General features: G+C 39.5%; 1 protein-coding gene across 2 annotated transcripts in view; it reads right to left on the reverse strand.

Moving 5' to 3' along the window:
• ADAMTS12 (ADAM metallopeptidase with thrombospondin type 1 motif 12) overlaps positions 1-13,137 on the reverse strand; it is a 177,115-nt gene that overhangs the window by 81,430 nt on the left and 82,548 nt on the right. The gene's annotated exons all lie outside the window — the stretch shown is intronic.

The following is a 13,137-nucleotide window of genomic DNA, read 5'->3' on the forward strand; positions in this document are numbered from 1 at the left end:
ATTGAGAATATCACCCTGTAAGCCCTAAGGGGTGGGAATGCTTTACCAGTGGTGTCATCTGAATAACAGTGAGGCAGAGAGCTGCTGGCCCCACAGCTGCCTGTCATGTTGTCTGACTGACAGGTGAGACCCTTAGTGCTTCCACTGTAATTTTGGGATCTGTACATCCAGATTGTTTTGGGAAGAGTTCTTTGCTATGCAGAGTTGCAAGCAACCCTGCCCTGTGCTCAGCAGGGATAGTTACTCTCAAGAACAGAAGAGAACAGAACAGAACAGAACAGTTCAGTTGGAAGGGACCTTCAAAGACCATTGAGTCCAACTGCCAGACCTCTTCAGGGATAAACAAAAGTTAAAGCATGTCACTGAAGGCATTATCCAAATACCGCTTGAACACTGAGAAGCATGGGGTATCAACAACCTTGCCAAGAAGCCTGTTCCAGTGTTTGACCACCCTCACGGTAAATACATTTTTTCTAATATGCAGTCTGAACCACCCCTGGCACAGCTTTTTGTGCTTCTGTCATTCTATCTGTGAATGCCAGCCAGCTGCATTATCAGAGAAGCAGTGGAAATGTAAATAACCCTAGGCCTAAAAAAGAAGTGAGAGATGCCAGTCTGACAGAAACTGGTGACATTTTTCCAAGCTAGAAACCAGAGAAATACTTTTATGGTGCTGGGATTCCCCAAGTCCTAAGAAGGATCAGGAGTGCTTCTTGTTATTACAGATATTGCTGTAGCCCTTTGGAATCTCATTCATGGAAGAGGATGTCCTAGTTCCAGACAGGGTACATTCACAGGCCTTTAAGTGCCTACAGCCTGTCCAGCATTACCCCACATCACTGTGTGGCAGGGGACAGTTATCAAGCATTACCTCCATCTTCCAGCACTACTGAGCATTAAGGGACAGCTGCCCAGACCACACTTCAGGTATAGATGACCTGGTGGCTAGGTCTCAAATCTGTGTGTTCACATCAGCAGCAGATCTGTTACGCCTCTGTCACCAAAGTGCTGTTTGCCATTTACTAGACGTCAATTCAGTCAGAATGTATTGTGCTATGTTAAATGCCTGTATGTAGCACCACTGGACAATCACAATGTGTATAATACACCTCTCAGCATAAATGGCATCTGATATCTTGGGTTATTGTATGTGTGCAACAGAAGATGCACAGGACTTCAGGAATGGGTTCTCTGAGGTCAGTCTGAAAGTTGCATACAGAAAGAAATCCTGGTACTGATGGTGCATTATTTATAAAATCAGAACACGCCATGCTAATAATCAAAACTAGAGCAGATGTATAACAATTAGAACTGACTTCAATACACAAATGTGCATTACACAGCTGCTTTGTTAGTTAATGCACACGGTGATCTGTTAGCACTGTGGTGCACCTGGCATGCACCACTGACAAGCACACAATCATACAAACTTACCCCATCCAGGTTCGTTTTATTCAATGCAAGCCTGTAGTTGCCTGGACTGCTTTCTAAAGCATACTGTACTAAGCTTGATTAGTATACTATGCTAATTAATTAATATACTATGCAGGATGTCACATATTCTATATCGTAGATACAGAATATAATAAATAAATTTAAATAGTTGTATGAACTGGCATTTGCATTTTAAAAGATGCTGAAAATACTACTTGTGAAGGCCAAAGAACTGTAAGATTTTTTATCTTCTTGGCAAGACAAACCTCATAAAAATTACAAAAAGTTTGAATAAATGTAAATGAATTCCAGCAAGCACATAAGCTGCTAAATTTACTATCCATAAACTGTCACAATAAAAAGCCCAACAGTATAAATTTCCTTTGTGATTACCAACCCAAATAATATGTCAGTGTCATCCTACGTAGCTGCACAAGCAGACTGTGCTGAAAATATATATCAACTAGTAAAAAAAAAAGTGCTCAATAAAGAAAGTTCTCTTCCCATCAAGTCAGTGGACTCAAAGAGAGCGATACATTTTGGTATATTAATCTTGAAGAATGAACTGCATGGAAAAATAGCTTCTTATCTATCTGGAAAAATATAATTTGTGAGTAAAGACTAACAGAATAAATTGATTGGTTCGTTTTGTTTTGTTTGTTTGTCTGTTTAAGAGAAGGAAATGGATCATCTCTTCTATAATCCCTACCCTAACTCCACTAGCTGCAGCATCACTCCTGCCATCTTCCCCAACCTTTGTTCAGTTACTGTAATACTCACTGCTATCAGGGCTATTTATGAAATGCATTCATTGATCTCTCCCAGATATTTTTGTGGTTTTCAGCAGTCTTATTTCTCTCAGTAGCTCCATTTTAAAGGGTTTTGTCCCGAGAAACACCTTCCCCACAGCTATATGAACAAAAGATTCTGCTCAGACTGCTGGTTAAACCATTTGCTTATGGCCATACAAAACACCATGTCAGAGGTCAGGCTTTGTACTCATATCCACCAAAGACTTTTAGTTATTGTCTGGAGAGGTGATAGCTCTGTACATACAAATTTTTAAAGCCATTCAGACTGCAACAATGAACAGCCCTCAGGTCTGTTGATCCCGTTCAGCAAAAGGCTATGAACTGCAGGAAAGGCCAGAGAAGAGATCTGAGTTATGAAAATTGATGTCATGTAGCAAGGAAGTGTTGCAGTCAAAACCCTCTCCTGTCAACCCCTTCCTGTGCAGGGATCTAACCTAGACGTGGGGTGCTGTTGAAGAAGTGGATACCCAGCTGTGGTAAGCCACCTGTCAGCTTTGTTAGTGAGATGAAGCAGAAAGAACCTCTTGGAGCTACACTAACATACAGGCAGGTATAAAGCATGGTTCTACTTCTGCTTTCATATCTCTGTGAATGATGATTGTCTCTTTAAGTTCTTCATTCTGAAGTAAGGTAACATTGCTTTACTTTTACCTTAAATTTGCAGTGTTGCATGTGATTTCAGAGTTGCTGGCAATCCCCAGGTATTCTGTTGGCCAGTAATGGCAATCTTAACAAGGAGCCCACAAGTTCAGGAATATCCAAGGAGGGATGGATAGTTTAAAACCTCCTAACACACAGTGCTGCCTGAAAACAACCTGCTTGCTTCCCACACCACAATCATAAATGCTGAGAATGCCCCACAAATAGAACAGAGAAAGCGGGTTTCCATGCATTTTTGAAAAGCTAGACATGGGTAGATACAGTGCTGAAATCCCTAGGAACAGAAAAAAAAAATTTGCTGAAAGTACACCCTGGATAGTCACAGACTCAGTAAACAGAGGGTTGGTAAGAGATTCATTTAACAAACTGCATGAAATTCAAGCAGCAGCATTCAGAAGTTTCTGTCTATTGTGGGAGATAATTTTGCAGATGTGAGGTTTTTATTAAAACACCTGATTTGGCCAAATGGGTCACATACGATGTTACATTGGTCATATGTGACATCCAGCCGTATCACAGGAGAAATTGTGTAGAGGACAACATTTCACCATCTTCTCATTAGAATTTTAGAATCGTTAGAAGATTGTAGGTGTTTTTGTTGTTGGTGGTTTTGTTCTTGTTTGTTTTTAAAATCAAAATCCAATAGTTTTTTAGTGAAAAATGTCTCCTGAAACTATTCATACAAATCCTATCTGAACTGGACAACATACATGACCTCTCAGATAAGCAGGAAGATTTTAACTGTGAGTCTGAATGAAATAAGAAGTACAAAAAAAATTATCCAGTGCAGGTTAAAGCTGCATGGCTTTTGGGAAGGAAACAAATCTATATTCTTTTAGCAAATCAATTCTGTTTTATATTAAGTGGCAACAGAAATACATAGTTATTTTGCCAGTTCCCATTAAGATCAAGCTTTCTAATCTTTAAGAAGTAATCTTGATAGCTGCACTATAAAAAAATGTTCAAATCCATTTTGAACAACTCATCCACTCCAGAAGTTGCCTGATTATTTTTTGTAGTTTTTGTTGTTGTTCTTTTTTTTTGTTAATTTCTGCTTTTTTTTTTTTTTTTTTTTAACCCCCCAACTCCCTTGAAGAATTGATAGTACTCGGCTTACAGGCATTATGTGAGATTTCCATATCAAAGGCTCTCTTTCCACCTTTGTTTCCTGCAGGTGTTGCTCAAAGAAGAGCATACAGTGTAACAGACAGGGACCTGAGGGTGCTAACTGCACACAGACACCTTTCAACGCCTTTGGAGATCCACAAGGGCTTTGAAGAAGCAAAGTGAAAATGTCTGTAAATTCCCAGGAGAGGAGAGCACAACCTTTGACTGAAGGATGTCAGACAAAGTATAGTAGTGCAGATTTATGTCTTCACTTTTTATCTTCATCTCCTTTCTCTTTGCACGTGGGCTCTTTCATTTTTACCACACTGTATTATTCAATGTCAATATGCTACATCCCTAGACATGAGGTATGAACAATGCTAGGGATGCTAGAATATTAAATTCCATACTGTTCAGAACTTTCTAAATTATGATTTTTCTTAAATCCTTCTCTCTATGTCTTGCTCTAAGACATGCCCTTAGCTTTAAGCATTAACAAAAAGACCACAGTTTGGGGGTGAGTTCTTCAAGTGGTCAATAAACTCTGTTGAAAAGCAGTCACTGTACAAGGGCAGATGAATAAGCATACGAAATCATTTTTATAAACACTTATCCATAGCTGAAAAGAACACAAGTTCAACCATAGACTAAATAAAGGAAAGGTTGAAGAGTGACTCAGCTAATAAGAGTTAAAAAAAAAAAAAAAAAAAAAAAAAAAGCAGTAAGACAGAGGAAATCAACATGTCTTTCTGAAAAGTGACCATCATCCTCTCAGTTTTGGGATAGATCTAATAAAAGACTTGGCTTTTATGCAGGAGAAGCTTCTCACATAACCAATGTCCAACCTTACCAGGCTGTACCGAAATTCCAGAGAGGACACAGGACACATGCCCTACAAGCACAGACCTCCAGGATATGGCTGCAAGCAGATAATAACAGGTTTCTCCTTGGCATTGGGAGGACTGCATCTCATCGCTGAAAGACACAGTGACCTCAGTCTCCATGGGCATGGGAGCCTTTGTTCCTCCCACAATGATCTGGGCTTTCCAGCAGTCTGCACAGGCTCCTGACTGTCCTCATCAACATGGGAGCTGGGTACAAATTGTTCAGGATTCACATGTAGTTCCAGAAAGGGAGGTCCATCTCCTGCCTTCCAGGCAGGGAAGCAGCAATGTTCCTAAAAATTCCTTTCTTATGATCACTTACAGCACTGGGGGCTCTGGTATGCTCTGTCACCAAATGTATAGCTTGCTATATTCAGATCACAGAATCACAGAATTTCTAGGTTGGAAGAGACTTCAAGATCATCGAGTCCAACCTCTGACCTAAGATGCAGCAGACTGGTTGTTTTGGTCAGCAAAATATCACAGCTCTACCAGCCAATTTACTGCAAGATCTTACTATTAATCTACAAAACTAAAAAGCAATAGTTTACTCAATACAGTAAGTGAACCTCATCCCCTTTATTATTATTATTATTATTATTATTACATAATAAGTAAATTATGTCTATAACTTAATGTCTGTTACCAAATCATTTAAGAATTGCTGACTTCAGTTAAAGAAAATGTAGTTTTGTGAAGCCGTTATGATGTGAACAAGAATTTTAACATATGGGCTTTATTAATATTTTTTCTTCTTTTTACATACCTGTATGCAACTTTATTTGCATGAAATGAAGGCAAATGACTAAAAGCAATAGCTTGAAGTATTTGTCTGCACTTTGTCAGGGCTGACCTATACTCCACCAAGGTTAACAGAATAGCAGCCAGAAGCTTTTCAATCAGACTACAAAGATTTCAATTAATGTTCCATAAATTTCATTCAGATTATAATGAAGAAAAATAAACTGCTTATATGTTGGTGGTTAGGGGTCACCAGCCTCCTTTAATCAGGAAAAAGAGCAAGGCTAAAAAGCCACAAGAATCTTATTCTTGCAGTATTCGCTAAGTCTGCATGCTGTAGGAAAGCATTTGTAGATACAGCAGCATTCAGAAGAGAAAGAAAGGGTTGAAACTCTGGAAGGATACATGCTTTGTAGAGTTTCTTGGAGATACAGACAGGAGGACAGTTATGAACCAGCAGGAAACTGGCAGCACAGGCCTCTGGAGTGCCTATTTTCTTTTTGAAGAACTACTTAGGATTATATTCCAAATCTTTGGGCAGTCAGAGTGATTTAGATCATAGAATCACAGAATCGTTTAGGTTGCAAAAGTCCTCTAAGATCACCTGGTACAACCTTTAACCTAGAACTGCCAAATCCACCATTGAACCATATCATTAAGCACTACCTCTACACATTTTTTTTGAAAACCGCCATGGCTGGTGACTCAACCACTTTCCTGAGCAGCCTGTTCCAATCCCACACAACACTTTCAGTAAACAAATTTCTCCTAAGAGCCAACTTAAACTTCCCCTGGTGCAACTTAAGGCCATTTCCTCATCTTATCACTTAGTGCTTGGGATAAGAAACCAACCCCCACCTCGCTGCAACCTCCTTTAAGATAATTGTAAAATACAATGAGGTCTTCCCTGAGCCTCCTCTTCTCCAGACTGAACAACCCCAGTTCCCTCAGCCTCTCCTCACAGGACTTGTGTTCCATGGCCTTCACCAGCTTCGTAGCCTTTCTCTGGACATGCTCCAGGCCCTTGGGGTCTTTTCTGTCATGAGGGGCCCAAAACTGGACACAGTGTTCGAGATGCAGCCTCACCAAAGCCAAGTACAGACAGACAATCACTTCCCAAGTCCTACTGGCCACACTATTTCTGATCCAAGACAGGATGCTGCTGGCCTTCTTGGCCACCTGAGCACACTGCTGGCTCATACTCAGCCAGCCATTGACCAATACAACCAGGCGCCTTTTTGCCAGGCAGCTTTCCAGCCAGATGGCAGGTTCACTTACCACATGAGACAGGACAGGAGAGCAACGCCGTCTTAACGCTGTGAGAATTGCAGCCAGCCTCTAGAGAGACTGACTAGAGAGCAGCCTCAAGAGGCAGCTGAAAAGGGCCTTCTACTTCCAGGGAATTAATAAACTCATGTACCCAGAAGCAGGACGGGTGCTGCACCACAAGGACTGGAGAGAGTCATTCCTCCAGGCAGCTTATGCACCCACACATGCATTTAAATTCATAATACTACCTAAACCCCAGATTGGTGAATGTTAGCAGTTCATTCTTTAAAACAGAATTACTGAGCATCATCACAGCTGATTCAGGGATTATAAACAAACTGGCACGCTTCCCTGTGCAAACATTTTATTTCAGAAATGTTGTGCAACTGCTCTTTTATCAGAGGCTGAATCCTCCATGGTACAGATCTGTCTCAGAAGTCCTAAACGAATAAACATTTTGTTCTGTTCCTCAGCAGAACCATGAGCTGAGCTACAGCAAAGGAGAGAGGTATATTAGCATAATGCTTTCCTCTGGTCTATAACGTGCTCCTTTCCACCCTGGTCCAACCTTCAGCCAAGATAAAAGTTTCTTGGGGTTTGACCAGGGATAAACAGCTGCAGAGCAGAAAGGGAGGGTTTGGGATTCCCCATGAGAGAAAACAGGAGGCCTCTTTACTGACTTGCACTCGTGTTCAGCTCTCTGCAAACAACTCAAGATTTCCTTGTCCCTCTCTGGAGAGAACTGACTGCTGCTCCATATATCCAGGATGCACATACTGTTTTTTTTTGGACTTCCAATAACTGTGGAAGGACTCCCTCCACACAGACATCCTTCACAAAATGTTCTCTGTATTGTCACCATCACCACAAAAGCAGTGTGACCAACATTATTTTGTCTGCTTATGTTCCTCCACACATATGAATCAGAAATGCTGGGTGGGTTTGAAAGCCTCCTCCAGGTCTCCAAGAGCTGACCCACATGCCACAGGAACTCCTCCCGGCTTTTCTCTTCAGCAAATATAGCAGAACAGCCACTTGCATCTCCCTATGCAAAGTCTGGTACAGAATCAGCTGAGACCAGCTGCTCCTGCCTCCTCTTGCAATGGGATAGGAAGTGAGAGGCAATCAGAGAGGCAGTGCAGAGCAGCTGCAAGATGCCACCTCTCCTGTGTTTACTCAGACTTGTGGGTGGTCCCAAAACAGGATGCAGCCTCCCTGTGGGTTGTGACCCTGCTCCAGCTCATATTTTCAGCCTCACAAAGAAAATTCCAAGTTAACAAGAGCTGAGTCTTGATGGATTGCTTTGCAACTGTCTGTGAAAAGTGTGGCTGTTGAACTAAAGCTATTCCACATCACCCACCTGTGTCCTCCTGCTTGGCCTGATCTCTTTGCATTCTTCTGCTCCTCTTGCCCTAACTTCCCCTACTCCCTTCCCAAAATGCCAAACAACTCCCCTCCAAGTACTGTGCAAGACTTCAGTTCAACTGCAGCTCTGATGCACGAGCTGAAGTATCCTGAACTCCTTGTCTTGTTTTTATGTTCGTCTCTCTCTCAGATGTTGGCACGCTCCACTCCACTGCCTCTGTTCTGCTTTGACTTGTGCTGGGTCATGGAAAGATCAGAAAGTGCTGCTCAGCTAATCCCCCGGGAAAGCTCCAGATATTTGTAACATTCAAAACCAGCAAGCAGACAGTTGTGCCTGTCAGATCTTCTTTGACTTTCTAAATTAATTAGTCACATTCTCCCAGCTAAAATGTTAAATTATGAGGAAATCTTTCAGCTGAGGGCAGCCTTAACTTTGGTTTATAAGTGGCAGGTTTTGTCAGTTTTATTTGTGTGACCCGGGTGTTATAAAATACAGGACCTTGGGATATGACTTCAGGTCAAAAGCTTGCACTGAAATCTGCCAGGTCTTAGGTGAACTGTGGAATAAATTACTTCAAATTACATACTGGGATGAGCCCATTTCTTGAGACAAGGGATGGCTGTAATAGAGAGGCTCCGGAAATATTTAGGGACCAAAACAGGTCCTCCAAGTTATGTCAAAACTGCTTAGGTCAACAACAAGTAGGAGCTCTACATCTCCCCAAGGCCATGGGGGCTCCCCATTCCCCTCCAGATGTCCTACTGGGTACCATGAATGAACACTATCTATATAAAGAGATTCGCTATAGAAATCATAACTCTTATTGAATAGTTGCTCTGGGGCAGTCTTTTCTGGTTAACTAAGGAATTTCACATTCTCTGCATAAATCTTGCTGTCACAAGGAGGGCTCACAAGAAGTCTAGATAGGCTCTGTAAAGAAACTTGCACAGTATTCAGTATTAATTGACTGTCTACAGCTGTCAAATCACCTTGTATATTTAAAATAGTGAGCAAATTTACACTTCATTTTTCATTATCCCACTGACTTCAGGAAGTCGGTGGCAGTTCTCTTCATCTGAGCTATAATTACTAGAAATAGTAATTTTGTATTTATTTATTTATTTTATTTTTTGCACTTGGGTAATATTCGCAGTACACTGGGCTTCCATTTTCTAGATACTTATCTCATTGTTTTCTACACATATAGATTATTTTCAGTTACACCTTAAAAGGCATTATATTTCACCTATCTTTATCACTCTAGTATTTGCTTCATGCTCTCCTAGACAGAAGAGAACAAATACTGATGGTTATTTGTGGGATACCAGATTGGGATAAATGTGGCAAGAGGTTAAACTCAGCAGTGACATCTAGTATAGCTCGTATTTGATGCTATTTAACTATAAAGTTGGCTCCCTTAAGTTAAAGACTGTCTAAAGTTTTCTACAGCAGTTTCTTGACCACTGATGATCCGTAAATATCTACAAGACTGCCCATAAAACCTAATATTTCTACACATATGAGTAAGCCAACAATGTAAGAGCCATATAAACAATCACTCAAAGCTTATCTGATGTTTTAATAGCACATAAATGAAAACTGTACAAAATAGTCATGTTTTTCTCATTCAAGCCAATTGATCCTGCAACTAAAAACAGGTTCTAAAACACTATTCTGTATGAGCAATTAGTAATGACTGACACTCTTGACCTGCTATGAGTTAGCTGAGAGAGCAGCCATCAAAACACTGTTTCAAGCACTCACTTTTGACATTACTACAATGCTTAATTGCTTGTCTCTACAGTTGTAAATTCAAGTGACTGAAAGTGACTAAGAAAGTACTATACTGGCATTCAATGCTGCAGGAAAAATTTCAGTCTGTTACTTTTGTCAAAAAAAAAAAAAAAAAAAAAAAGTAGATTCAGGTCAGCTGAAATGCTTCAAAGCAATTTGTGATACCTTAAGATAAATTCTTAAGAAATATGGTATTAAGAAATACCATAAAAGTCAAATGCTTCACATCAAAATTTTGAAAATTGCTTTTTTGTTGTTGTTGTTTTAATTATGCAACCATTTTCAGCCTATGTACAGTTCTATTTACTTAAAACAGGCTGAAAAACATAAAAGCTAAAAATGTTTCATTTCATCCTAGAAATTAAGAATGTTCTATTTAAGCCTGAGCAAAATGCTCTTTAATATGAAATCACTTTCTAATTTTGCTTTTGTTTTTCATCACAACAAAATCATGTTTCATAGCTCACCCTAACATATGTGTCATTTCCCTCTTAAACTCAAATCCCTTTTATTTTCCAGTTTGAGCAATGAACCAAAAGTTTTTGTAGAAAAACCAACCTGCTGGTAGTACCTCTGTAGCTGCATGCAGAAATCATTCATGAAAACTTGCTTCCATATTTCCATAAAGAGAAGCAATCCAAAAATACTTCTCTTTGACCTTCTTAGTTTGAAAGGTTGAAGAGCTCCACTACTCTAGTATAGTATCTTATTCCTAGTTGAATCTCAGCTATAAAACACTGACACCCTGACTTTCTGTGCATGGCACCTTCATTTTTAAGCTGTCCTTGTCAGCATGGCTGTCCCAAGAGTGATGATTCTGACAGGGCACAGAACACCTACCACTAACGTGGTTCCCTCTTTAGACAACATGCTCTTTGTGTATCAAGGACATATAAGGCCACTCCTGAAGCTCTGTGGTGCAAAATGGCACTCCAAACTCCTAACTCCTCTCCTTGACAAAAAAAAAAAAAAGGAACCCAAAGCTTGCCCTATCAGGCTGTAATCTGTAAGGTGTTGTCTGCTCCAATAAATTAAATATGGTCAGGGAACAAACACATCCAGGCACTGGAAACAGTCAACTCAAAAGTGGATGGTTCCTGGCACAGCCTCAGGAAGAGGAAGAGCATGGTCCCAGTCAGTTCCTGAGTGTGGTACAGGAGTGGTTGCAGGCCAGGAATCCCTCTCTGTAGTCAGGATCTGGCCACTACATTCAAGAGGCTAAGAAAATGTAATGCATGAACACAGGCTGGTCTTTACAACTTGGCAGCAATGCCAAAGAATGCAGACATGTTTCATTTATTAGTGCAGATCTGGTCTCATTGTGTTGGACTAGCAGTTGCCAAGAATACCTACATGACTATGGTGTATGAGTAAACACAAGCTCAGCATTTGCAGATAAAACATAATATTGTAAAATACAGTAGATACTGTTTGGAATACCACCACCAGCATATTTAACAAAATTTGTCAAGCAAATTTAATAAAAAGGAAGCCTACTCATGTTCATCATATAACCTGCCTGCCTTTGTGGTTATTCTGTATGCTTACAGTGCTGGACATTAGCTACACATTTTGGCATGCCATCAATACTTTCAATATAATTTTATCATTCAGCTACCCAAATGTTCATGATTTGAAGAAATAACAGTTACTAATTCAGCTTTCAAAATGTATAACTTAAATTACAACATGCTTCAAATGTACTCTTTCAAGATGTCAACAGAAAGGTTACTGGATACCCATATACGTGGGAATTAGGTAACTTGTTTGAAATCATACTTTTTGGCAATATCAACATAAAAACCTTGGCTAGATTTCAAGAAGACATTCACCTGCTTAAAATTCTCCAGATGTGAAAGTAAGTCAAGAATTCAGCTAAAAATATCTTTTCAAGACTGGATTTGAGAGCTCTCCAGCTGCAACATGACAGCTATTCCCACTATAAAGCACTAGGCAGAAATAAATGATTTCATGCCCAAACATGAAACAGGTAAAAACTAAAGAAAAAAAAAATTGTTCTAGACTGATCTTTGGTTTAGTATTTGAGGAATTGACTGGTTAAGAAATAATTAGACCCCAGGTCCTCAGTAGCTAAGTAAAAATGTATGAGGATGCATTTACTTACATAAATTAATGAAGCATCCATTAAAATACAAATGGAATTATTTCACTGAGCACTGACAATAAGATTTTATGGGTCTTATGACCAACAATTTTACAAGCGGCTCTTATCTGCTGTGAAATCCTGTATGTTTTTTTTGTTTGTTTGTTTGTTTTGTTTTTTATTTTTATTTTTATTTTAAGAGAGGACAGCAAAACAAGAAGAAAATCATCTAGATGACACTCACCAGTTCTCAACATCTTAGCTTAGCTCTCTGTTAATGTAGAAGATAGAACCTCATTTTTCAAAACTAATTTTATGTCAGCCATAGATCTACATGTATCTATCGTAGGTGGTAGCTACATCTAAGAAAATGCATCACACAATTCTTTAGCAAAACACACGGGGGGCACGGGGGGGGGGGGAGGGGGTAGGAGCAGGAAATAAAAAATTAAAATGCATATTCTCTAAAAACTACTATCAAGTATTTGGAATGCCCCTTATAACTTTTGAACAACTCTTTTTCAATCATCCAAGGTCAACACAAGGTCCTTCATGTTCCTTATATAAATCAACAGGCTTTGTTTTAGCACTGCTTTTCAACATTTTATATAGCTCATGAATATAAACACAATCCTTTTAATCTTTTTTCTTTTCTTCCCTCCAAAATAGTTTCTCACAGTTAACAGGTAGTGTGCACTAACAGGGCTGGAAAGGAGCTTTAGAGCTTAAAAGTAAGATAGTAATCAGCCATTTCTAAATACTCTAAAACTCTGTTAGGTTACTAGTGTTCTTGGCTGTTATTAAAACAAAAATGACACGGCAATTTGGTATTTGTATAAATTATTTAGTATGTTATCACCATTCTTGTGAATTCTGCAATAGTCTCATTCTGCAAGCTCTGTCTCTTCATCAATTCAGGTAACGGTAAGGTAAGTTTAGACAGAACAAAATGGAAATCACTGCACA

This window comes from Aythya marila (genome assembly GCF_965140915.1).
Source record: "Aythya marila genome assembly, chromosome: Z".
NCBI classification, from domain to species: Eukaryota; Metazoa; Chordata; class Aves; order Anseriformes; family Anatidae; genus Aythya; species Aythya marila.